Here is a 24373-nt window from a genome sequence, read left to right on the forward strand (position 1 = left end):
TCCGGCTACCTCAAGATGTCTCCAGGGCAGGGCCTAGCTCTGAGAGCTCCGACAGGACCCCTGGAAGCTAAAGATACAAAACCCAGTCTGAAGGTCCACATGAAAAATAGCCTCTGAATTCAAGATTTCCCAAGACATTTTCAGAAGGTACAATTCAGAATCCAAGAGTGTCAGAGACATATTTCACTGAACTAAGAAGTGTTTTCCCCTGCCCTGGACCTGTGACTTTCGGGACTAATTCTGTTTCATTTGTGGCTGGATGTAACACGTGTACAATAAATCATCTCTTCTGCTGTCTTAGCTGAAGAAGAAAAAAAAAAAAAAGAAGTGTTTTCCATCCATGCATCATGTTATGCAAACCTGAAAAGCAAGTCATGCAGCGTTTGAACAATTTCAAAACGTAACTGTGACCTGACAGCGAAATCTGTATCTTTAATCAAAGACGCAGGCTTGTTAAGGAACTGACAAGATCGGTCATACGTGAGGAAATAGAATCTTCTCCCCTTCTAAGACAAGTTCACGAACTTCCTACCACTAAGCTCTCCTTCAACAAGAACACCTAGCAATATCTTCACTTAATCACCGATGAGGATTTCAAATGTTACAAAGAACTCTACAAAAATAAGGGAGTGTTGCTATTGTTCCCCTTCCTCAGAGATGGCGATAAATTAGAAGTTATCTCCCCTGAGAGGCAGTGGTACACACTGGAGCACCCGTCCCCTGAGCACACATTCCGTGAGAGCCCCCTGGGTGCTACACTATGCTCTCCCCACACCAGGAAGAAGCAAACTGAGTCCAGGAAATCTGAGAGTCACAGTTCACTCTTACAATGAAAATGTAACTATGTTCTATTAAATTTATATTATTGAGAAGGTAGTTCTGATTTATGATAACAAACACCACCTTTGAAAATGAAATCTAACATTTTTATATAACCTCTTTTAATATACACAGTCGATACTGATAAAGACATCAATAAACTGTAAATGTGAAATGTTTCATCATTACAACTGTTCATGACATTTACAAACAGCTTCGTGATATGGAAAAAAAACGGTCTGATAAATTGTCCCTCCCAGATTTACAACCCCAAAATATAAAGGTTACATAACCTTAGGCAGATCTTACAGTGTCACAGCAAGTCTGAAAACGCTGTTTGGGAAGCAGTCCTATGGCCAGCTAAGAGTCCAGTCGTCCAAGCAGAGACCCACGCGGGCAGGCGCCAGGGCCTTCCGGGCTGCAGAAACGCCAACCTCCGTTTTCTCGTGTGTTTTACGTCCAATGTGCCTTTGGTAACAGGTCTACCTGGGAAGGGGAATGTAAAATAAAGCTTCTGTTTTACATCTGGGATACATGATAGCCAAGAACATCTTTTTAGCATGAACACTTGTCTCCTGAAATTCCTGTTTCACGAGAACTATCACTGCATTGCGGTGATGAGGACAGTTTTCAGAGATCCCTTTTCCAAGTTCATCCACAAAAATTATCAGTCTGCACGATATGTACCACGTCTCCCCACGCTCACAATACAGTGCCCTCTCCACACATCTATGCCCTTCAAAAAGAAAGGCTTCTTGTATCTCTGGGTTTCAATTTCACATGAGTTCACGGGTAAAACTAAGACTATGTAAAATAAAACCAGAGGAGTCTTCTGTCATATTAGTATTAATCAAAGGTCTTTGACAAAAGTTCTGGAAAGCCCTCTGATAAGGGTTCATCTAACCTAGGAGCCAGCCATGACCAGCCTCTAGACTTGGCCACAAGTCTGGAAGGGAATGTAATATATACAACAAATGTTCACAAAGTTATGAGTCTATTACAGCGCTCTCAACCCTTTCTGCACTTTAAAATCACTTTAGTAATAATAATAAAAAAAAAATTACAGACCCAGGGCCTTGGCCCCAGAGGTTCTGACTGAATTCATACTGGAATGGACTGTGGTCATTAGCACTTTTTAAAAGCTCCTCAGATGATTCCAATGTGTGGCTAGGGCTGAGAATCACTGATTTATACTTCTTATTAATTAATGCTGATCAAGTCATAAGAGCAACCAACGGTCACTCAAAATACTCAACAGGCAGAAAATATTGCTTAAAATGCAGAGTGCTGCTCTCTACTCAAACACATTTGGAACCGGTACTCCACGTGAGATGTGCTTTAGAGCATTTAGATGGTCTTTCTCTAACAGTGAAGAGTACTTCTGAAGCTGTAAGGGTGGGGACGAGGGCACAGTAAGGACAGCACCTTTGCCCCACAGTCTGAGAGACAACTGTGCAGAATTCACGTGCATCGACACTGAGAAAAGGTGAAATGTGGCATCACGTGGCCTCAGACCCACAGATCATTTGACTGAAGTTTAGGATACAGCCCATTTGACTAATGAGTTTATTTAACCTTCAAGATAAATTAGGTCCCCAGCCTCTTGTCAATCTTCAAAATGAAGTCCCAAGCCCTCGTATTAAAAGAGCATGTTCCCTGAAGTTTTGTGCCAAGAAAAAAAAAAAAGAAAGGCAAGAAAGAAAAGAAAAAGATAGTGCATTTTAAGCATCTTAAACGTTCTAATTCTTAGATCAGACAGCCTTCAGACCCTGATAAGAATTACAGGGCACTCTGGCAATAAGCAGCAACACCACCCCCCGACCCACCCCCTGGTGACAGGTCTGTGTTTAGGCCACAGGATTTCATCTGAAACTACTGCCTCAAGTAAAATCACACAACAGGCAACCTCGCAATCAGCGATCTCTCTGGGACACTGTAGCTCTTGCCCGGCAGAAACAGGATCATATTACGGAGCTTAACTGATGTGTTGAACAGATCACAAGTAAGCTCGAGGACACCAGGAATGTTAATACTTCACACATCTCAGAAACTTAAAACTGAGCAGCTAGCTCAAAGGAAAAACACGCCACCGAGATAAATCAAATCAAGAAAATTCAACTCCCACATATTATGAGGCAAAAGAATGTGAGAGAATTTTTCAGATGTCTTCCACAACACAGAAACCGAGATCAATCACCATAAAGGACTCCGGGTTGTCTGGTTTAGATGGTAACTGTTGTTTTTTAACACCACTCTTGGAATTATCTAAGCTTTCCCCACAAATGCTCACATGTCTGACAGCAGACTCCACGCCCTGCTGTTCTGTGACGTCTGAGCAGTAACAACTCCAATTTCCCTAGAGTGGCGCCCCAAATGGGCTCTCTACCCAGAGTCCAGCAAACAGCGTCTCAAGGGCATCCTTCACTCTACTGAGCAATCCCTCCAGGTACTTGTATCACACACAGTTAAACACACCCTTTTCCTTAAAGAACTCTGAGATTTACCTGAAGCTTAGGAAAACATCAAATTCATAAAGCCTTTTTTTCTTCCTTGCTTTGGATCAGTAAGTTCACTCTTCCCGAGAACCTGGGTGAGACTTTCATAAAGCTGTTTGTTTTTACTGACGTTATCACTACAAATGCTTGGGAGCTCGACTTGCTTTCCTGCAGGCAGCAGATGAACTGAAATCACAGTGACCGGCCATGTGGGATCCTTGTTTGCCCACAAAGGGAATCAACTCACATTTTTCAGTGAAATAGGTGAAGGTCCTTCTTCAGCAAGCATTTACTAAGCAGCTACTATGTTCATTGCGAACATTTCTCTTGGAATCTGCATATGTGCACCTGCAGGGTATGAGCCTGCTTCCTAGTGATTAAATCGATAAAGCACAGAAATTCAGACGGAGCCAACAAAGGCCGCCCTCTTCCCAGTCATGCTTCTCTAAGTTTTACTTGAGTTACTTTGTTTTGTACTTTTTCTAAAAAGGCTGACAGGCTAAGCACCTTGTCTATCCAGTCCTAAATACCCACGTGTATTTCCTGTGTTAGGGTGTGATCAGGACTTGCCATTTTAAAGAACAGACAGTGTTCACAGAGCCGGTGTGCCAAGGCTGCCGGCCGTGCTCTGGGTTATGGGCGAGGCGGGCAAGGCGTGTGCACCGCTCCCACCAGGCCAGCAAAAGGCACGAGACAGGCATGTGCAACCCACTGGCGTGCGGTTCCCCCACAGTTGCCAACAAGGGCTGACCAGTTCAGTAGAAACTAAAGACAATGGGCTCAAGGTAAAGTGTGGGATGCTTCAGTGCTATGATACATAGATGCAGTGAGGTTTACATGTGTTTTCTGAGCTGCTTTGTAGGTCAACCATTTCAGACACTTCAACATTTTTCATAATCAGTGCAAACAGTTCCTGATCACAATCCTATAATTCACATCTAAGATGGAAGCTAGATGAAGCATGGAAAACACATGAAAATACTCTGCCTTATTTGTGAACACTAACACAAGAAGTTACAAATGCAGTAATAAAGTACTCCAATGTTCCAGATTGGCAATGAAAGCATTTAGCCTAGTTAGAGATGTAAAGTGTAGAAATAAATGACATAATGCAAAAAGATTATTTATTTTCACGTTTTAAGAAGCAGAAATGTGTCAGCAGACATTAAAACCACGGGAAGCAGTAAATCCACTGTCCACAAGTGAAACATGCATTAGTTTGGAGTTTATTTACATAGTTTAGTGACTCCTGAGGCTTCAAAGGGAACTACAGTTTTCTTAATTATAAATACTATGATCAAAAATAACTTTCATGTGGGTAAAAAGGATATATTCGTTCTTTTTCTTTCAATGAGACTACCCATTAGAGAAAATTTTACCGTATCGTAAAGTGTGCCCTCAATTTCTTACATTACCACTGAAGAAGCTCATTTATGGTCAATGATTTGCGTGAAATACCTCAGTTTTGACAAAGTTTTTATCTCCTAACTGCTTTAAAATTTACATTTTACTCTCAGACATATAAATATTTCACAAGTTAAACTAGTCTGAATTTCTCTGCCAGTGGCATAGAAATTATCTATTCTACTGTAAGCAGAAGTGAACACAGCAGGGATAAAATGGATGTTGTTTAAGGTATAGACTTGCAATGGGCAGTAAACAAGACAGAGAACTCACGCAGGGCAATGAATCCACACAACAACACTGAACCACCATCATCAAACCTGCGAAGACACTAAAACTTCACTACCCCCGACACTGGACAGAAAGGGTAACTATGTAACGGGATAGCAGTGCTAAACATCACTACAACAGCATTCATTGCTACAACATATAAATGTACCAAATCAACACACCTACGTCTTCAATTTACACAATGGTAAATGTCAAATGTATTCAATAAAAAAGAAAACACGTAAATGTGGCCCACGCATTGACTTCCACTCTGAGTGGTAAATCCAATTATAATGCATGAAACGTGTCATTGACTCAAACACAGCCTGAGGTCACACAGAGCCTGCATATTTAAGATGAGCATTGCCATGACTTACGCTTGCTGTGGACCCTTAGTTCTGCGGTAGGTATCTTCACCAGACTTCTATCCATATAGATTGGAAGATGCTAATATTTTACCATCTTTTTCCGATATTTAATTCACACAAGTGAGTAAAGTAATTCCTAGGGTTCTACACCTAGTTTTCTACCAACTAGTAACAAGAGAAGCACATATTTTCAAAATCCTCTCCTTTAGACAGAGGCTAAAGAAGACTCTCAAAGCATGAAACTACCTTTTTTTTTTTTTTAAGATTTTATTTACTTATTTGACAGAGAGAGACACAGCGAGAGAGGGAACACAAGCAGGGGGAGTGGGAGAGGGAGAAGTAGGCTTCCCGCTGAGCAGGGAGCCCGACAAGGGGCTCGATCCCAGGACCCTGGGATCATGACCTGAGCGGAAAGCAGATGCCCAACAATTGAGCCACCCAGGCGCCCCCAACATAAACTACTTTATTTAATTTATTTTATTTTATTATGTTAAACTACTTTAAATCTGAGGTTTCCTCCTGACTTACTAAAGAAAGCACATTTTAATAAGCCCAAGAAATGGCTGACCTTACCTTTCTGTGTCAGATCAAAATTCAAATAACCTTCATATGATTTTTAATGCATTTAGATGCCATTCAAAGTTCATACCAAGAAAAAAACCTAGGAGTTGAAATTAAAATTCGATCCTTGAAGCAGAGAACAACGTTCCATTTTTAAATAAATTCTGAAACAACTAATTTACGCATGCGGAATAAGTAAACGTATTACCTTCACGTGCAAAGAAGAACGGGGGCTGGCTCGGTCTGCTCCGGAGGGACGGCCCCAGCAGGAGCTGCAGGAGCGGAGGTAGATGGAGTGCAAGCACAGGCAGAGGGCTTTGAATTCTGCGTGTGAGGGGCCGGGGCTCTCAGTGTCTGGGCTCCTATAGGACAGGAGCGCTTTCTCCCAGCTCCCCACGGAGGGGCAGGGTCTCGGGTATGGGAACAGCTGACACACGGGCTAGGGCTAGATCCGAGCACAAGGTCAGCAAGCCAGGATATGAAGGTGACATGTAATTTCTAGCCTTTTCCTGCTTTGGGCAAATTGCAACAAGGACTGTTTTTACTTAGAACTTCCTTTGATCTTCTGGATTTAAAGTTACTTAGTAGACTAAAGCCATGTTAGCTGATATAATTTGCTTGCTTAGACTAACTTAAGTGTTACAGATTCAGTTTTCTGACACATGGGGCTACTACATTTAAACTAACACAAGTAAACACCAACCCGTATTTATTTCCAAGTTCCGGGATTCTTACGTTTTTTCACGAATGTTCTTGAGACTCTCCTTTTAGGGCAGAAAGTTCAGAGTTTTTAAAAGGCAGAGTCTTCTTTATTAAAGAGGAAAGTATTATTTAAAGCAGTGATAAGTGTTTCCCTTCAATTTTCCTAAGCAAAACAGCTGTTTGTTAAATGACTTTGACACTACTTTATGGACTTGTGGCCCTGATGTCATTATTTTAAATTCCACAATGTAAAAACCTTGTAAATCTGATATCTGCAAACAAATACTTTCCATTTACAGCCACTGGCAAATAAGTAATCATTTATTGAAACCCTGAAATCTGACTCTTCACGCTCTCTAATTTAAAAAATGCATAAACTCTTTTAACAGGTTGTACTGATTAATTATGTAAAGACAGCACTTCCAAAAATAAAGAAGTTAACACCAAAAGCACAAGTAATCAAAGAAAAAATAGGTAACACTGGACTTTGTTAAAAGAAACTTTCGTACATTAAAGAACATTATCAAGAAAGGGAAGACAACTTACAGAAGAGGAGGCGGTATCTGCAAATTGTGCATCTAAGAGGCTAGTATCCACAATATAGAAAACACAACTCAACAATAAAAAGACGAGTAATACAATCTAATAGTCAAAGTTTTGGAAACAGTCATTTTTTCCAAAGAAAATGTATGGATGGCTAATATTCACATGAAAAGTTGCTCAACATCACTAATAATTAAGGAAATGCAAAATAAAAGCATGCCTATACCACTGGATACCCACTAAGATGGCTATAATGGAAAAGAAGGGAAGGAGGGAAGAAGGGAGGAAGGAGGGAGAGAGTTGGGAGGGAGGGAGGAGGGGGGAAGGAGGGAGGAAGGAAGGAAGGAGGGAGGGAGTTGGGAGGGAGGGAGGAAGGGAGGGAGGGAGGGAGGAAGGGAGGAAAGAGTGGGGAAGGAGGGAGGAAGGGAGGAAGGAGAGAGTTGGGAGGGAGGGGGAGGGGGGAGGAAGGGAGGAAGGAGGGAGTGAGTTGGGAGGGAGGAAGGGAGGAAAGAGTGGGGAAGGAGGGAGGGAGGGAGGAGGGGGAGGGAGGGAGGGAGGAGGGGGAGGGAGGGAGGAAGGGAGGAAGGAGGGAGAGAGTTGGGAGGGAAGGAGGAAGGGAGGAAAGAGTGGGGAAGGAGGGAAGAAGGGAGGAAGGAAGGAGGAGGGAGGGAGGAGGAAGGGAGGGAGGAGGGGGAAGGAGGGAGGGAAGGAAATAGGTCTGGGGTTCCCTAAACAAATGGAACAGTCACAGTCACTGTAGGACAGCAGTGCCATGCCTAGCACAGTGGATCCTCAGTGTTTGTGGATTCCATATTTGCAAATTTACCTATTGGCTCCAGTTTACTGGTAACCCCAAATCATCCTGGCAGTGGCCTCACATTACTTCCAACACGGTTGTGCACAGAGTAGTGAAAAATTTGAGTCCTCCAACACGCATGCTCCCACGTGATACTGAACACCGTGACGTCCTGTCTTGTTTTAGCTCACATGCGGTAAACAAGCGTTCTTTTCTCTATTTAGTGCCATGTTTTTTCACATTTCTGTGCTTCTCGTGGGCAATTTCACTGTTTAAATGGCCCCAAAGAGCAGTGAGCAGTGCTGCCTGTTGTTGGTAAGCTCAAGAAGGTGTGATGTGCGTGTTAGGTATGCTTCCATCAAGCAAGAGTTATAGTGCTGTTGGCTGTGAGCTCGATGTCCACGAACCAACATGCTAGATAACGTGTCTGTCAACAGAAACACACACAAAACAAGGTCATGTACTGACTGGTCATCCAACCTGGAAGCAAGACGCGAAGGCACCTAATCCTGCATTTCCCTTTATTTGGTGTCCGTGGCGACCATATGGAATAGAACCACCGCGAGCAGCAGAGGACTGAAGCACTGGTTCCTACAAGCACTTGCGCATGGGTGCTCAAAGTAGCGTTGCGATCGTAACAGCACGGAAGGAACTCAAATGTCCATCAGTGACGCATGGACAAACAAAATGCTGCACGCACACAACGCAACGTTATTTAGCCATACGGAGGAACGACATGGACGGACCTGGGAAACAGGACGCTAAGCGAAAGGTCACACATTGTATGGTTGCGCTTATAGGAAACGTCTGGAAAACTCAAATCCATGGAGACAGAAAGCAGACGAGTGGTTGCCAGGGGTTGGGGGGTGGGTACGGATACGGGAGTAACCGCTACCAGGGAGGCGGTTTCTTTTTGGGTGATAAAAATGTTCTGGAATTCAACAGTGGTGATGGTGTATGACCTTGTGAATTTCTGGAACATGGATTTTATCTCAATAAAAAAAAAATAAGTATAAAGTTCCAGCCATTAGACCAGAGACCCTCCAACTTGAGAGTGTGACAGAATGTCCAGGACAGCTGGGAGAAGGCAGACTGCTGCATCCCATCCCCCCAGGGCTCCAATCCTGAGCATCTGGGGCCTGAGTCCCCAGGTAATGCAGACCCTGCTGATCTGAGACCACATTCTGGGAACCAGCACATTAAAGACACTATGTCCCGGGGCGCCTGGGTGGCTCAATTGGTTAAGCGACTGCCTTCAGCTCAGGTCATGATCCTGGAGTCCTGGGATCGAGTCCCGCATCGGGCTCCCTGCTCAGCGGGGGGTCTGCTTCTCCCTCTGACCCTCTTCCCTCTCGTGCTCTCTGTCTCTCATTCTCTCTCTCTCTCTCAAATAAATAAATAAAATCTTTAAAAAAATAAATAAATAAAAAATAAAGACACTATGTCCCTATGTTGTACACCTGAAACTAATATAGTACTGTTTGTCAATTACACTTCAATTAAAAATAAAATAATTGTAAACATCAAAAAAAATAAAGACAATGTATGAGCTCCTCGAGGGTAGGAAGGTAACTTTTTCCCTGTATCCTCTAAATTTACATACAGAAGAGCCAATCCTGGGGAGAAGAAGATAGGAAGACAGAAGAGGAGAAACATTTACTCAAGTAAATACATTAAAACATTCGGTCTCTGAAATCGTAGGGTGTGTGGATTCCATGTCATACATATGCCATATGCTGTAAGACCAAAAAAATCTCCAAGAAAGAAAGAAAAGAACTAAAATGAACACGAAGGTATTTTAGCATTCTTTGATGGTTTGAACAGGACTTTGGTTCAGTTTATTAAAGCAGCTAAACCCACTGCATCGTGCTTGCTGCGCAAGAAATGCAAACAAGGTTCTAGAGTTGTTGGTCCCATAAATTACCTCAAGAAACCCATTAAATTAGGTAGGGTGCCACAGAAACCGAAGACCCGAACTGTCATAAACTTGCAAAGTCTTATTTATATTTTTCACCAATATTTACTTTATTTAAAAATGTTGGGTCCATGTTAAAATAGACAATTTAAAGTACCCCTCCGGTATTGTCAGATGGACTACATTACTATTTTACAATATTACAATAGCTTCAGTATGTTTCTCAATATACTATTTAGAGTATAAAGCGATTGCTAGTAAGTTTACAAAGTTCTCATGATCTCTGAAAACAATATCCTTTTTCTCTGAGGTCCCATTATTGAGGGACCTCTCTCCCTCCAGTAGTAGACAGACGGGAGGGTGTGCGACAGGACAGAGGCAGGAGCGGGCGGGGGGGCACAGCACAGGGCACTCGGCAAAGGGAAGACGGGTCTGCTGATTTATCAACTCTTTCACACTGGAACTCAATCCAAAACGTCACTCCAGGTCTTGCTGTATTTATGAACAAACCCATCCGATAATCTCCGGCGTGTGCCGCAGAGCAGGCACGATGCGGTGAAGCACCGGGTCAGCACAGTCATCTTAAAGGACCCGTCCGGAGAAGGGGATCATAGGGACATTCTGAAAGTCATACCCCACATCGTACTTCAACGTCTCTGCACATTGCTGGGGACACACTGAGGCCGTCAGCCTAGAGCACGCGGCTGCCCCCATCACAGCCACTAATGGGGATCAGTGCCTCCCGCCAGCCCTGTGACCCTCAACTATCACGCCCCCAGATCAGCAAAATCCACACACTGCACGCATAGATGGTCTCACAGATCCCTCCCAGCTCTGAGTTCAGTTTTTATGAATTTGGGCATCACTGCAGATGAATAAAATAAGTCCCAGGTTTACTCTTCAAATCTACACATTTGACGCTGAGGTAGTGAGTTGGGAGCAAGACCAAACTGCACGCAAACTGGAGCAAAACCAAGCATCAGCCTCGTAGATTCCTCTCACCGGACACATTTCTTCATGTTAACAGCTTCTTTTAAAATCCCGTTTCTTGTTGAAAAGCTTGCCACCAAAATCAACAACTCTTACAAACGGACGCTTTATGACCTTGCTTACCTTCCAGTCTGACATCCAAGGGTCTGCTTGGCGAAGCGGTCCAGCCCTCGGCCCTCGGCCCTCACTCCATCCTCCTCCCTTCTCACTGGCTCCTACCTGCAGTCCTGTGGTCAGCATTCACTTACTTTGCTACCCGCCCCGGGCCGGCCTTTCCACAGCCCCCGCTCCACTTCATCTCCTGCTCCTCTGGTTTACTCCCAGGTATGACAATGCTACTGAAAAGCCACCAGACAGGGAAGCAGAGACCTGACCCGATGCACACTCTCACCTCCAGCAGGCTGTTCTGTCCGTGCTGCTGAGATTCACCCACGCACCCCCATTCTCTGAAACCCCGCAGGGGCTGCTGAAAGCCTTTCCCGTGCTCCCTACCTTCACCCTCTCCCCAAACAGTGCTACCTCTTTAATGGAAAATAATGAAACTATTTGGCTACGGGTTCCTTCAAATGTTATCATCTTTCCCTTGAACTTTTTTGGGAACTCCTCCCCATCTCTCACAATGTCTGGTCCACTTTCCTAAATTAACTACTTACACACTGTATCTCTGCCACCCAATAAGGGAGCCACAAGCCACATGTGACAATTTACATTTAAATTAAAATTCCACGAAACTGGAATTTCAGCAGGTGCCCCGCAGCCCCCCCCAAACACGCACAGAGCTGGCAGAGCGTGCACCTGGCCCCCCCAGCAGCACATATCGGTCCCCCTCTCTCTCCTAGGTCCACCTGCATCCCCCCAGCCTAGGAAAGTGAGCCTGGTGTTGCCTGCTGGTGCTCAGGCTGCTGGTCCAGCATTCTTCTCCTTGCCAGACAGCTCCTCTCACCCCTTCTCAGTCCTACCCATCGTCTGACCAAACCCTTCCTTCAGAAACGAAAGTCGACGGTCCTTTCTCAATACTCACTTTCTTTAAATTTCTTCACCTCTGGAGTGCCTGGGTGGCTTGTCGTTAAGCATCTGCCTTGGGCTCAGGTCATGATCTCAGGGTCCTGGGATCGAGCCCCACGTTGGGCTCCCTGCTCAGTGGGAAGCCTGCTTCTCCCTCTCCCACTCCCCCTGCTTGTGTTCCCTCTCTTGCTGTGTCTCTCTGTCAAATAAATAAATAAAATCTTTAAAAATAAATAAATAAATTTCTTCACCTCCTAATGCCCCTGGCAAGACTCTCTTCTCCTTGCTCAGTCTCTGCTGTTCTCATGTCCTCTGCATCCAGGACCTCGATTCCATTTTCCTGGAGGACCCTCACAATCCTCTTATTCTAAATCTTACCGACAGCCCAGGCTCTTGTCAACTGTCTCCTGCCTGTATTGTCACATTTAACTTCTTTTCTTTTCTTTTAAGATTTTATTTATTTGAGAGAGAAAGAGAGCATGAGCGGGAGGGGCAGAGGCAGAGAGAGAAGCAGGCTTCCCACTGAGCAGGGAGCCCGATGCGGGGCTCGATCCCAGGACCCTGGGATCATGACCTGAGCTGAAGGCAGATGCTTCCCGGACTGAGCCACCCAGTCACCCCTGAACTTCTTTTCTAAGTTCCATTTCTGCAGCTCTTGCTGCCTCAGGACATTTCAATATATGAGTCCTGTCAGCAGCTCAAACTCAATACAGTCGTCCCCCCAATCCATGGGGACACGTGCAAGACCCCCATGGGCACTGAAACCACAGACAGTACGGACCCTACGTGACCATTCCTACACAGACACGCCGAGGATGAAGCCTCATGTATAAACGAGGTACAGGTGGGATGAACGACAGTAACTCATGATAAAATAGAGCCATCACAACAATACGCAGTAATAACAGCATGTGGACGCGGCCTCTCTCTCTAAACACCTTCTTCCTGTGACAGGGAGTGACATGTGGGGTGAAGGACATGGGCGTGTGACACCGCGCCAGGCCACCCCTGACCCTCTGGCCACAAGTCAGCAGGAGGGTCATCTGCTTCCAGACCGCGGCTGACTGCAGGGAACGGAACCCTGGGAAAGCGAAACCCAGGAAAGGGGGGCGGGGGGACTACTGTATAATTGTCTCATCATCCTCAGACAGCCTCTTGATTCTCCTGTTTATTTATCCTCTCAGTCATTTAAGCCCCGAACTTTAAATATGTATTTATGAACACCTGCCCTGTGCGGGGGTCCTGACCCTCACACGGCTGTCTGCCCACACTCATCTGTCCTCGAGACGGAGCCACTGCTGTGCGCACCGCTCCTCTCCTTTCCAGGCTGCCCAGTCTGCCCTCAAACCACTGCTGCAGCCTCAGCCATGCTCTCCCTCATTTAGGCAACCCAGAGCTTCCAGATTCTCCATCAGAACAGGCAGATCTGGTCACGCTGCCCCCAGTCCAGGAAACACCAGCAGCTGCTCCAGGCACACGAGGTCAAGTTTAAAGTCCCTGGCCGGCACGCAAGACCCTCCACTCTGGCCCTTCCTACGCGGTGCTCTTGCCAAACAGAATGTGCTCCAAACACACGCACACACACAGCATTTCAGTGCTTTTGCCTTCCTTCACCCGTGGCAGCGACCTCTGCTCACCTTTCCTGCGGCCACGTCCCATCCATTTTTCATAATACATGATGGGTAACGTGCTTCCACGAAGCCTTCCCAGACGACCCAGCCTGGAACCCTCTTGTCCTTCTCTGAGTTCTATGACCCTGACATCTCTCTTACAGCATGTACCACACCTTAGTTCTTTATCATGGTCATTTTTAATATAGATTTTATTTATTCCAGAGAGAGAGAGAGAAAGAGAGAGGAGGAGCAGAGGGAGAGGGACAAGCAGACTCCACACCGAGCCCAGAGCTCCATGTGGGGCTCAATTCCACAGCCCTGACATCATGACCTGAGCTGAAACCAAGAGTCAGACCCTTAACCGACTGAACCACCCAAGCGCCCCTATCTTGGTCATTTTTATACCTCTTTCACCCCACAAACTCTATCACCATCATTTTTATACCACTCCGGAAGATCTAGTACATGGCAAGTACCTGACAAGTATTTATGGAAAAGAATGATGTTTTAAAATTTTTTACCATCGTACTATTACTTTGGTACATTACTACTACTTTGTTAAACAGAATAAATGTGGTTTTGGAATGCAAAATAAAATTCGGTATACAAAATCTTTTTTTCTTGCTGATTTCTATGGGCCCCAAGGACCACTTCCACTGTGGTTATGGGAAAGAAACAGCCAAGATTCAACATATTTTAAGTATAACTGCAATATGTTGCACTATTGTCTGCTTGTAAATTTGGAATAAATTGCTGCTGAATGATAAGAAATATCAGCGATTGGCTTTTCATGCTTTTATCCAAACCAGTGGAGGTCACTCCAGCAGCTAATATGCAAGCTTATTCTCGGGAAGTTTTAAAAGTTTATCTTTATTTTGTTTCTAAGGTAGGGTTTTCCTTGGCATTAGCATAAATATTCTTAAACAATGAACACAAACAAAATTTTTCTCTCATAGTGAGCCATAATTCAACTTTCTGCATAACTGCCAATTGGTCTTATGCTGGCCCAAGTGATAAAGTGTCCTGGAAACAAGGGGATCTGGGAAGTCTTAGTTTTCATTCACTACATCCTTTGCTTGATTTGATTAAACACAAGGAAACTTTACACATTTTATCAATAATCCAGAAAGCATTTCGGTCATCAGGAATGAAATTTACATATTAATCCATATACTTCTAGAAATTTTAGTGAAGATCAGAAACTGGGGTACATATTTCAAAGCAAAATGCAAGGAGATTATTAGTAACTTTCACAGAAAAGGTAGTCTTCTATTTTCCTGTGGAGAAAAAAAATCTGACCATACAATACTAAAATAGACAAAAATTCGAGCCCTCCTTAACCTAACCAAAAGTTAAAAACCTTTTTAGGGATGCCAGGGGGGCTCAGTCATTAAGCGTCTGCCTTCGGCTCAGGTCGTGACCCCAGGGTCCTGGGATCGAGCCCCGCATCGGGCTCCCTGCTCAGTGGGAAGCCTGCTTCTCCCTCTCCCACTCCCCCGCTTGTGTTCCCTCTCTCGCTGTCTCTCTGTCAAATAAATAAATAAAACCCTAAAAAAACCCCCAAAAACCTTTTTAAATGTGAATACCAACTCAGGTAGGTTAGTTTGGTTGGATTTCAGGAATTTTGGTAAACATTCAGTCTTTGGGTGTGCAGCCTATTTCAGCAACAGGAGAGCCTCCTCCCACTGAAAGCATCCGGAGTGCGTTATGTTTTATAGGAGGGGAGGAGGCCCAGAGCGGATAGTTTATATCAAAAACAAGCCAGAACATTTCAGCCATAACAAAGTAACTAGACTATAGATCATCTAAGAATATAATCTTGTCATGCATAATGATTTAAAGGCAAAGCATAATGCACCCATGGGCTCTGGAGAGTTTCCAAAATATTTTTGGTCTGTGATATAGGATTTCAAAGGAAGATACTTTACTTTCACAGTTGATGCTCCTGCTATGAGATATACTCCTCAAATGAAGACCACTGTGTCTTAACTCTTAATCTAGTTAGAATATTATTTTAAGGGTTTCAGCTGCACTGCTACCAAATAAATCTAAATAAATCTAAAAGAATATGGTATGTGTAGATTAAGAGCGGGATTATGACTAAGAGACAGAAATTTTTTATTAGAAGCCAGACTTCTAATATTTATGGAGAAAGTTATACTTACTTTCTGCATGTCATGAAATAAAAATACAGGCAAGTTTGGGGCACCTGGGTGGCTCAGTCGGTGAAGCATCTGCCTTCGGCCCAGGTCATGATCCCAGGGTCCTGGGATCGAGCCCCGCATCAGGCTCCCTGTTTAGCGGGAAGCCTGCTTCTCCCTCTCCCACTCCCCCTGCTTGTGTTCCCTCTCTCGCTGTGTCTCTCTCTGCCAAATAAATAAATAAAATCTTAAAAAAAAAATACAGGCAAGTTAATTTTCCAAAAGTCAGACTTTGTAGGAAAATAGATGTGTCACTCGCATACAGACACCTGTCTTCACTTCCGAGGGCTCCCGAGTTAAGTGACACTGTGACACACTGCATTCTCTGACATAAGTCATACAGAAGAAAGTAAATGAGAATCCTGGTCCTATTTATTTATCCTTTTCATAATGCCTGGTAATATTATTTTTGGCAAGCAAAGAACCTTAAACTATCCAAACTCTGAGACAGAAAACAGCATTAGGAGTCTTTCACAAATGCAGGGGAGTAGTTTCTTATGTGGAAAACACACTAATCAATGATTCAGTTGAGTTCAGACAGTCCAAAATTATGAAACTGGTGCCATGTCTGTCTTCAGAGAGCAGTTGATATGGAAAAAAGTTCGGTGACATGCCCCTAACAAGGTAAGAAAGGAGGTAATAACAAAGGAAGGACAGGGGTATTTATTCGTATCAGAATCCAAGACTGTGAGACATACTCTAGTATTTTTGGCTTCCTTCAAATCTTCTGCTATATCACAGCACGGCAGTGTTGTTAGACTCAAATCACAGGCCTGGCTGGAAGAATACGTTTATAAATGGGGTACATCAGAAACTAGGATTAGGTCACGGAAGGTAAAAGGGCTTCTTAACATGTTAAATGCAGCATGTCACTGAGCTCAGCAAAACGCCACTTCAAAGCATGCAGACAGAACCCATAAGGGTTGGCATGCTCCACGATTAGTCCACAATTAGTCCACGATGAGGTTCCTCAATAACAAGCCACCTTTGGCACATTCGCTGCAAACCCCAAAGGTGAATGTGCCTAAGCAAGTCTAGCTGGCCATGACCGTCCCTGGCAGGGAGACTTCCGGGCTATCAGCCAGGACGGCCCTCATGGGTATGGCCTGGTAAGAGCTCCAGGAGCTCAGTGGCTGGGACGTGTGGCCATGGCAAGGCAGGTGTCCCAATGCCCATCCCAGGCCACCAAGTACGTGCCGTGACATGTGCTGCTATATACTGGCATCCATAAAAGACCCAGAATGCTGTGACTTGGGGGGTGGGGGGGTGGAGCTAACCTACAGCGGCCACCTGCTGCATCCTCAACCCTAACCATCTGTAGAGAAGAAAAAGCCACAACTGTTAACCTGTTCCAGGTTCTCAAATAACCAAGGATCACAAAACTCTTGACAAAAATGTAGTGGGAAAATATTTAGAGTAAATATAAACATTTCTATTCCTTTACAACAAAACTCGCAACCTAACGGTATAAGGAAAATTACCAGGACAGACATATAACAAGCCGTGGCTCAAGCACTGCGTTTGCACAGAGACACCAAAGGAGAGGGGCATGGGGTGACTTCATAAGGGACATACTTTATTTATTAAGCAGGTCATTGTATCAGAGTTTCAAGTTATGCTAACAAAAGCTTACCACCAACATGACCTCTGCCTTTAAAAGGAAACAGAAAAGAGACAGTCATCACAATGTCATTAGAATGTCCAGTATTTAGATTTGCAAAGATCTGTCACCGGACAATGAAAGATGAAAAACAAACAAACAAACCAACCAAAAACATGGGGGAACTGGAGAAATGGAACCAGTGAGTTATTTGCTTCGTTCTTGAGTTAAAGCGTCTGCCTTGTCCAGTCACTGAACAGTCTTTGCCTCCCTGGATATCTCCAGGAATGCCTAAGTGCGTCCCCTACTTAATAACCTCAAGCCACATTCCCTCACACAGCACGGTAACACCGCCCTGAGCCACAGAGAGGGAATGCTGTGCACTCTCCCGCGCCATCCCTTTGGGATATTAGGCAACTCAGTGCTCATTCCTTCCTCTGCCAGTGGAATGCCTTAGTAACAGGCATCCACACCCTGCTGGCTTTGCAAGGAGTCAAATCCAGCAGCAAGGGTCAAGCTCAGAACCCCTGCACAGAAACAAGTGGGACTGTCACAAATCTCTGAAATGATCCCTTTTAAAGCTAAAATGTACTTACTTAGATCAAAGAAGCCTATCTTGGGAATGACTGCTTTTCCTAATCTCTGGTATTTGCAACGATGGCTACAGAGACAGTGTCCAGGACAACTGCGGCTGAGCTCAGATTCTGGGAAGCCAGGAGGACACGAAAGATGCTCAGTCTTGGGGCGCCTGGGCTGGCCCAGTCTGTGGAGCAGGTGACCCTAGATGTAGGGGTCATGAGTTGGAGCCCCACGTTGGGTGTACAGATTACTTAAAAATAAAATCTTAAAAAGATGCTCAGTCTTTGCTCCTATGATCTTAAGTTCCCACATTTTTGACACTGTCAAAGACTAAATTTTACAAGATCTCTCAGCATTATCTCTTATGAAGGGGGATAGTATTTACAGAGCTTATTCTCACAGTGACAAGTAACTCTGTATCCTTCTCAAGAGGGCAAGGAAAAAGCCGGAGTGAGAATACTGAAGGAAGAGGTCCTGGCGCTCACGTTTCATTTCTATGGCAAAGCCCCTCAAGCTGGCCCAAAGAAACCTGAATCTTAATTAATAATAATGCACACACCTCATGGGGTCACAAAAAAATTTTTTTTCTGACCCCAACTTCAAAGCGTAAAACTGACATCCCATTGGTGTAATATATTTCAAAAGGTAACTAAGTTTGCATATAGTAATACACTTTCACTTCTGGATCCTGGTGCTCTATCTGAAAAGTTCAACTGTGCATTTGCACAGTCTCCCTAAAAGAGTTTTTATTTTTAAAAAGTTCCTTTTAAAAATTTAAATCCTGGTGTCTTTGATCAAGACTGACTTCAAATAGCGGGGCAAGTAGTTTTACAACAGCCTGAAGATTTTCATGATTTTCTTTGGATCTCAGGCATCAGAGTAACTCTACACCCGCCTGGGTAGGAGGATTCAAGAGCATCAGTTATACATACAGCAAACCTCACCCAGGTTTTATGCAGAGCATTTCTTAAAAAATCAAGTACTCCTACTTTCAAGTACAAATTTGGGAATGAAACAAGTGTATCCCCACTTGGCTCTGGAGCAGACCAATTATCCAGGACCAAGGAGTGTATGAATCTCAAATTTTATAAAAGTTATCCCAGAGACAGATGCTAATAACAGATCACTATTTCATGTTTCATCTGCTCTTTCACTGAATGTTTAATGCTAATATCTTGTGACTTCTTTTTTAAGATGAAAGGTTAAATAACAAAAGCAGAGGAAAAGAGGAGGAAAAAGCCCACAGGGTAAATCTTATTTCTGAGCAAATAAAAAATATAGTTCAAGTTATTTGGATATTTTGTGAATTAACTTCCTTTTCAAATAAGCCATTGAACTTGGAAGTTCAGACTGGATAATGTAGGTCTTAATGGTTAACAGCTGCACTCTAAATTGATACCTACATGCTAATGGTTTGATATATGAAAGCTAATTATTTTATTCATGAAAAATAAACTTAAGCCATTAATTTCTTTGCTTAATTCTTTAATATTTTATAAAATGATTGTCTTAATTTTATATTTCATTTCTGACCGTGTTTGAGGTAAACCTTTAAGAGACAGGGTAGGGCAACACTTTTACAACATTGAAATAAATCTTTTTAATGTGCTAAGTTCCAATCACTACTTTCTACGTTATTCCACCACTTTAAAGTATGGTTCAAAGTTTTTTCAAAGTATAGGTTTTTTTCAGCATTCCTGCTATAAACACATAGTCCTGCAGGTCGAGAGTCCCGCAAAAGTCTCGCGGTCCAAGATCACACAGCTGCATCTGGCAGTGGGGCCTCCCCTCTTGCCCCCATTCCCGTGCACGCCAATACTCAGACATGAAAGCGCTTCCCTATCACTCGGCCATTTTTCTAGCTCACATTCTTTAGTGAAACCTCAAATAACCAAACAAGGTCAACAAAAGTTTACCGGAGCTTATGAATATAGTGCGACTGGCTTTTATTCCTCTGCTGTCTAATGAGCCTAGAGAAGAAAGTTAGAACAGTTTGGTTAATATAGGGGTCAACCCCCTAAAATGGTGAATGCATATGGGAAATGGACAATGACCACAGCGTCGAGGGGGTGAATTTAAGACGTACTCACCAAATACCAGGGAAGAAGGGCAGCAAGGGAGGACTCGGGCCATCTGAGGGGGACATAGGGAGCTGAAGGGAGAGGACAAAACATACCACTGAATCTAGGAAGGCAAAAGGGAATTTGGGTGTTTTATGCTGTAATCGAACACAGAGAGGTCATCTTGGCTCCTGCAACAATTTACTGGCAGAAGGAACATGACTGGAGCAAACCGTGTCCCTGGGCAGACCTAGAGAGTCACTGCAGGGGTGGGACTAAGCGTTCTCACGCATCGTGGTTCTTTCCGAGATTCCAACTTAGTTCTCGTCTTATGACCCCTAACACCAATTATAACCCTGGACAACAGGGCCATAGTTGAGGCATGTTAGTAAGAGCCTGTGAAACTCAAGGCACTTCGGGGATCCGGAGTCAAGATGCAGCAGGGTCCTCTGAAAGCCATGGCACCTGCCCCTGCTACCCCCTGCAGCTGTCACGGCCACCTCAGTCCCTCAGGGGTCTGTCTCTTCCCCCTGTAGGAGACAAACAGCCACCAGATGTGGCTGCCCTCCTCCAACAGCTCCTTAGCCCTTGCTCTCCCCAGTGTTCCCCTTTGAGCAGAGCAAATGCAAGCTATCTCAGTCCCTTTGCTGCAGATACGTCATCTTCTGGACAATTTAAAGAGAAAGAGCAACAGGCTTCCATCTGGAACAGATACTCTGTGCTGCTAGGACACCCTTAATTTATACTAATCCCTAAGCAGCCTTTATTCAGTCTGAGGATCACCTGAGGGACAAAGGAAAAATAGGTTTTAAAAGTAAGTAAAAATAATACAAGGAGATGAACCCATTTCTCCTGATACAGAGACACTCCCATGCCCATCAGAAGGGCTCCAGAAAATTCAAAAGCACCTCCTCTACCACTTTCTTACATAAATCCTCACGTCGGGTCAAACTACCATCAGCATGAGTCCTGAACCTCATTACCTGCACGCACTGTGCTCAGTCCCCTGTGAGAGTAGCGAAGCTGAATGCTCCCTGTTTCTTTAAGGTACAGCTAAATCTCCTTTTCTCTGTTAGACTATGGACTCACAGAGATCCTTCTCTCCTTTGATTGCCTAACAACTCGTTTCTCTGCCTGTACTGGATATTTGCAGGATCGTAAGGGCTTCTATCTTTGTAGTTGGAGTAACTGAATTAATGCTGTTTAGCACGTCATGTTCACACATTCTCAAAGGAAGGTCTGACTCCCACTCTGACGTATTCTCCCCTCCTGTACTACTGTTGGATTTCACCCAAGTGTTCCCTCTGGGATAACTTTTCTTCTGGTTGAGTCTATTTTTTGGTATTTCCTCTGGGAGGTTATGTGAATGGTAAACACTCTTATTTTATATATTTTAAATTTTCTTAATTTTGTTTTCATCCTGGAGCAACAGTTTAGGAGGGTGCAAAGTTCTACGCACACTGTTCTTTTTTTCTCAGCTCAGCCCAGTTATTACTTCCCTGTCTCTGGCATCTCACCTGCCAAGGACAAGTCTATTAGGGGAAGCCTTTCCCCCAGTCGTTGTACTATTTTCTATGTCTGACGTAGTTCTACTACCGTGTTTCAAGTGTGAATTTACCTTTATTTGCCATTTGGTCCCTGGAGTACATTTGATCTGCTGCCTCCTGACTTCCACCGATTCTGGAAGCCTTGGTGTCAGGTGCCCAGCCCTTCTGCTCGCTGAGCATCCCAGACACACTTATCTACAATCTTCGTGAGAGAGTTCCAATAGTGGATTCAATGTTCCAGTTTCTGCTCTGTCTTCCTTAACAGATGCTCTGGCAATTAGGTTTGCAGGATCATTTTTGAAAGGGAGGTCATTTTTGTTTCGTTTCGACCTTGTTCTCCTGACAACTGCTTTTGTGGCTTCCTGCTCTTAGCTCCTCTCCCAGCCTGACTGTGTTCACATACTTGCTCTAAGACAGTGCAGATATTAGCAGTTTAGAGATTCAGTTCAATGGTGGTTATCAGGAATAACACAGAAGCAACAGACAATCTGCCTTGATTTCTGGCCAAACCATGTTTTTATCCCACTTTCTTCCCTTGGTTCACAACTTCTAATGACGCTATGGCCCCAACACACTGGCAGAGTTGGCGACTTTTAGCGTCTGGCAACAACAGTGATGGAAATCAGGTGGGGGAAGGGTTCTCGCTTCTGGTCTTCCTCCAAGCAAGGAGCCCGGCTCCATTGCCCCAGTCCGTGTGCAGGAGCCAAGGAGCCCTCGAGCACCTTCCCGCCCAGGCCAGGAGACTGGCTGGCCCACAGTTCTAAGTTCCAGTCCGATCATAACTTCCTATCTCGGAGCACCTTATGGTCTTTGAGGTGTATGTCTTGATTTTCAGGCTGGCCATGTCACTTCAGTTTTCTCTCTTCTGCTCTGCCATTGGCATGTGGAGGATGGTGCTGAAAACAAGGCCTACGGAGCTGGAGCCCTGCTGACCCAGGCTCTCCTGTCACCCAGTGTGGTGCCTAATACACAGTAGGGTTTTGATAAATAACCTGCACAAGGTAAGTGCACACCCCCAAATGTCGATGGAATCTTGAATCATCACAGCACAGCACTAACAGTCATTGTGGCATATATATTTTATTTGCTTTGATTAAAAATAGCCATGTCTATGCCAGCCACACGAATGTGAGAATTTCACGTGTAATTCATAACGAGCCTGAAACAGTTCTAATTCTAAGAACACCAGTGAGCTAATGGCTATAAAACACTAAACACAGGCGCTGACCCATCTCTTCCTGACTTCCTCTGCTCTCTACATACATTATTGGTGACATGATCCTAAGGAAAATGTTTCTTGGATCCGAAACTGAAATTAACATGAATTGACTCAAACCCATTTAGCCCACATCATTCTCAGAAGTAAGGCATCCCGGGGCGTATAGGTGGCACAGTTGGTTAAATGTCCGACTCTTGGTTTCAGCTGAGGTCTTGATCTTGGGGTCCTGATCTCAGGATCCTGATCTCGGGATCATGATGTCGGGGTTGTGGGATGGAGCCCCATGTCTGGCTCTGCGCTCCGTGTGCAGTCTCCTTGGGATTCCCTCTCTCCCTCTGCCCCTCACCTCATGTGCACTCTCTCTTTTTCTCTCTCTAAAATAAATAAATAAAATCTTTAAAAAAAAGGCAGTAAGTCATCCCAAGAAGCTTTTTTTGTAGGAAGTATATGCTGTAAGGAAAAACAGTGCCCCCCAACCAATCCTGAGGCCATCAGGATACAATATATTTGCAAAACATAGCATATTAACACCACAAAGAGAAGAGTAATAATCCCCAGGAATTCTCAAAAAAAAAAAAAAAAAAAAGGAAGAAAGAGAAAGGTCAAAGAATAAAAATTTTTCCAAGGTCTTCAGCACTGACCAGGAGAAAATGGTCTTTGATTTTTTTAAAAGGCTTCCATTTATTTTACATTGAAATATTTTTGGTATGGAAAAATTAAATTAGGCTACTGATTTCAAAATAAATAATGCTTAAGAATATCCAGCTGCCGCTGATTTAATTCTCTGGGCACCACACAGCTGCTTTGATGGATAGTTTTACCTTCCAGGAAAATAAACACATCACATGGAAGTGTGTCATTCTGGTTCGAGCTAGTTTTGTTCCACTATCCCATGATATCTTGACAATGTACTTTACAAAGAAGTCTCTGGTTACTTCTGGGTAAACTGATAACCTGCAAAGCTGAAAGCCTGTGGTTACTACTCCATCAAAGTACAAACATCTCTTTCTTTTAAAAGTCTGTACATTCAAGGACTACTAATTTCCCGACAGCTGTGCTAAATCATCAAATCTTGAAACCATCCTGTCTTCTGTTGGAAATGACCCTAGTGGTCATCTTTTCTATAGAATTCCTGATCCTAAGCTGTTCCCTGATGAGCCTGCTGAGACCAGCATCCCTGGAAGGCCCATTTAAAACCCGGCTGTGGCTGTCCTTCACCAGCAGATTCCCATTTAAGGATGTGCATTTCTAACAAGCTCCCAGAGGATGCCAAAGCTGCTAGTTGGAGAGCCATACTTTGAGAACCATGGCTCCAGCTTCTTTCCCCTTTCACTACATCCAACATAGTTAAACCAACCCTCCTCAGGCCAGACATAAGTGTACCAACCAGGGCTGTCACATGAAAGCTAAACCAACTCCCTTCCCTACGTTAGTCCCTCTGTTAATCAGGTCCCTTGTCTATCTCGACCTCATCTCTTGTCCAACCAAGCAGACCCTTCCATAGCTCTGGCCACCGCAGATCTCACTCTGCTAGAAAGCTCTCCTTATCTGCCAATAAATGGCCACTCTTTTATCATTCCTTATTTATTCACTCAGTAATTCAATTTATGAGTCACTATACTTAGTGCTGTGAAAAATACTGAGGTCAAAACCTGCCATAATTAGCTTCAAATCAACAAATACCCC

At 44.0% G+C, this 24373-nt stretch overlaps 1 protein-coding gene across 9 annotated transcripts in view; it reads right to left on the minus strand.

The window, feature by feature from the left end:
• Window positions 1-24373, minus strand: part of DISP1 (dispatched RND transporter family member 1) — a 176368-nt gene that overhangs the window by 52560 nt on the left and 99435 nt on the right. For 6 of the 9 annotated variants that reach the window (XM_064594524.1, XM_045877678.3, XM_045877679.3 and 3 more), the window contains one exon: window positions 1129-1305. The exons of 1 other annotated variant lie outside the window; for it this stretch is intronic. The gene's annotated coding sequence lies outside the window, so the exon portion shown is untranslated. Of the gene's footprint in view, window positions 1-1112; window positions 1306-24373 lie in introns of all 9 variants that reach the window. 2 more of the 9 variants (XM_045877682.3, XM_054508140.2) reach the window with 1 other exon arrangement.

This window comes from Mirounga angustirostris, unplaced genomic scaffold, assembly GCF_029215605.1.
Source record: "Mirounga angustirostris isolate CCGP_5_RB_7025 unplaced genomic scaffold, mMirAng1.0.hap1 SCAF_6, whole genome shotgun sequence".
In the NCBI taxonomy this organism is placed as follows: domain Eukaryota; kingdom Metazoa; phylum Chordata; class Mammalia; order Carnivora; family Phocidae; genus Mirounga; species Mirounga angustirostris.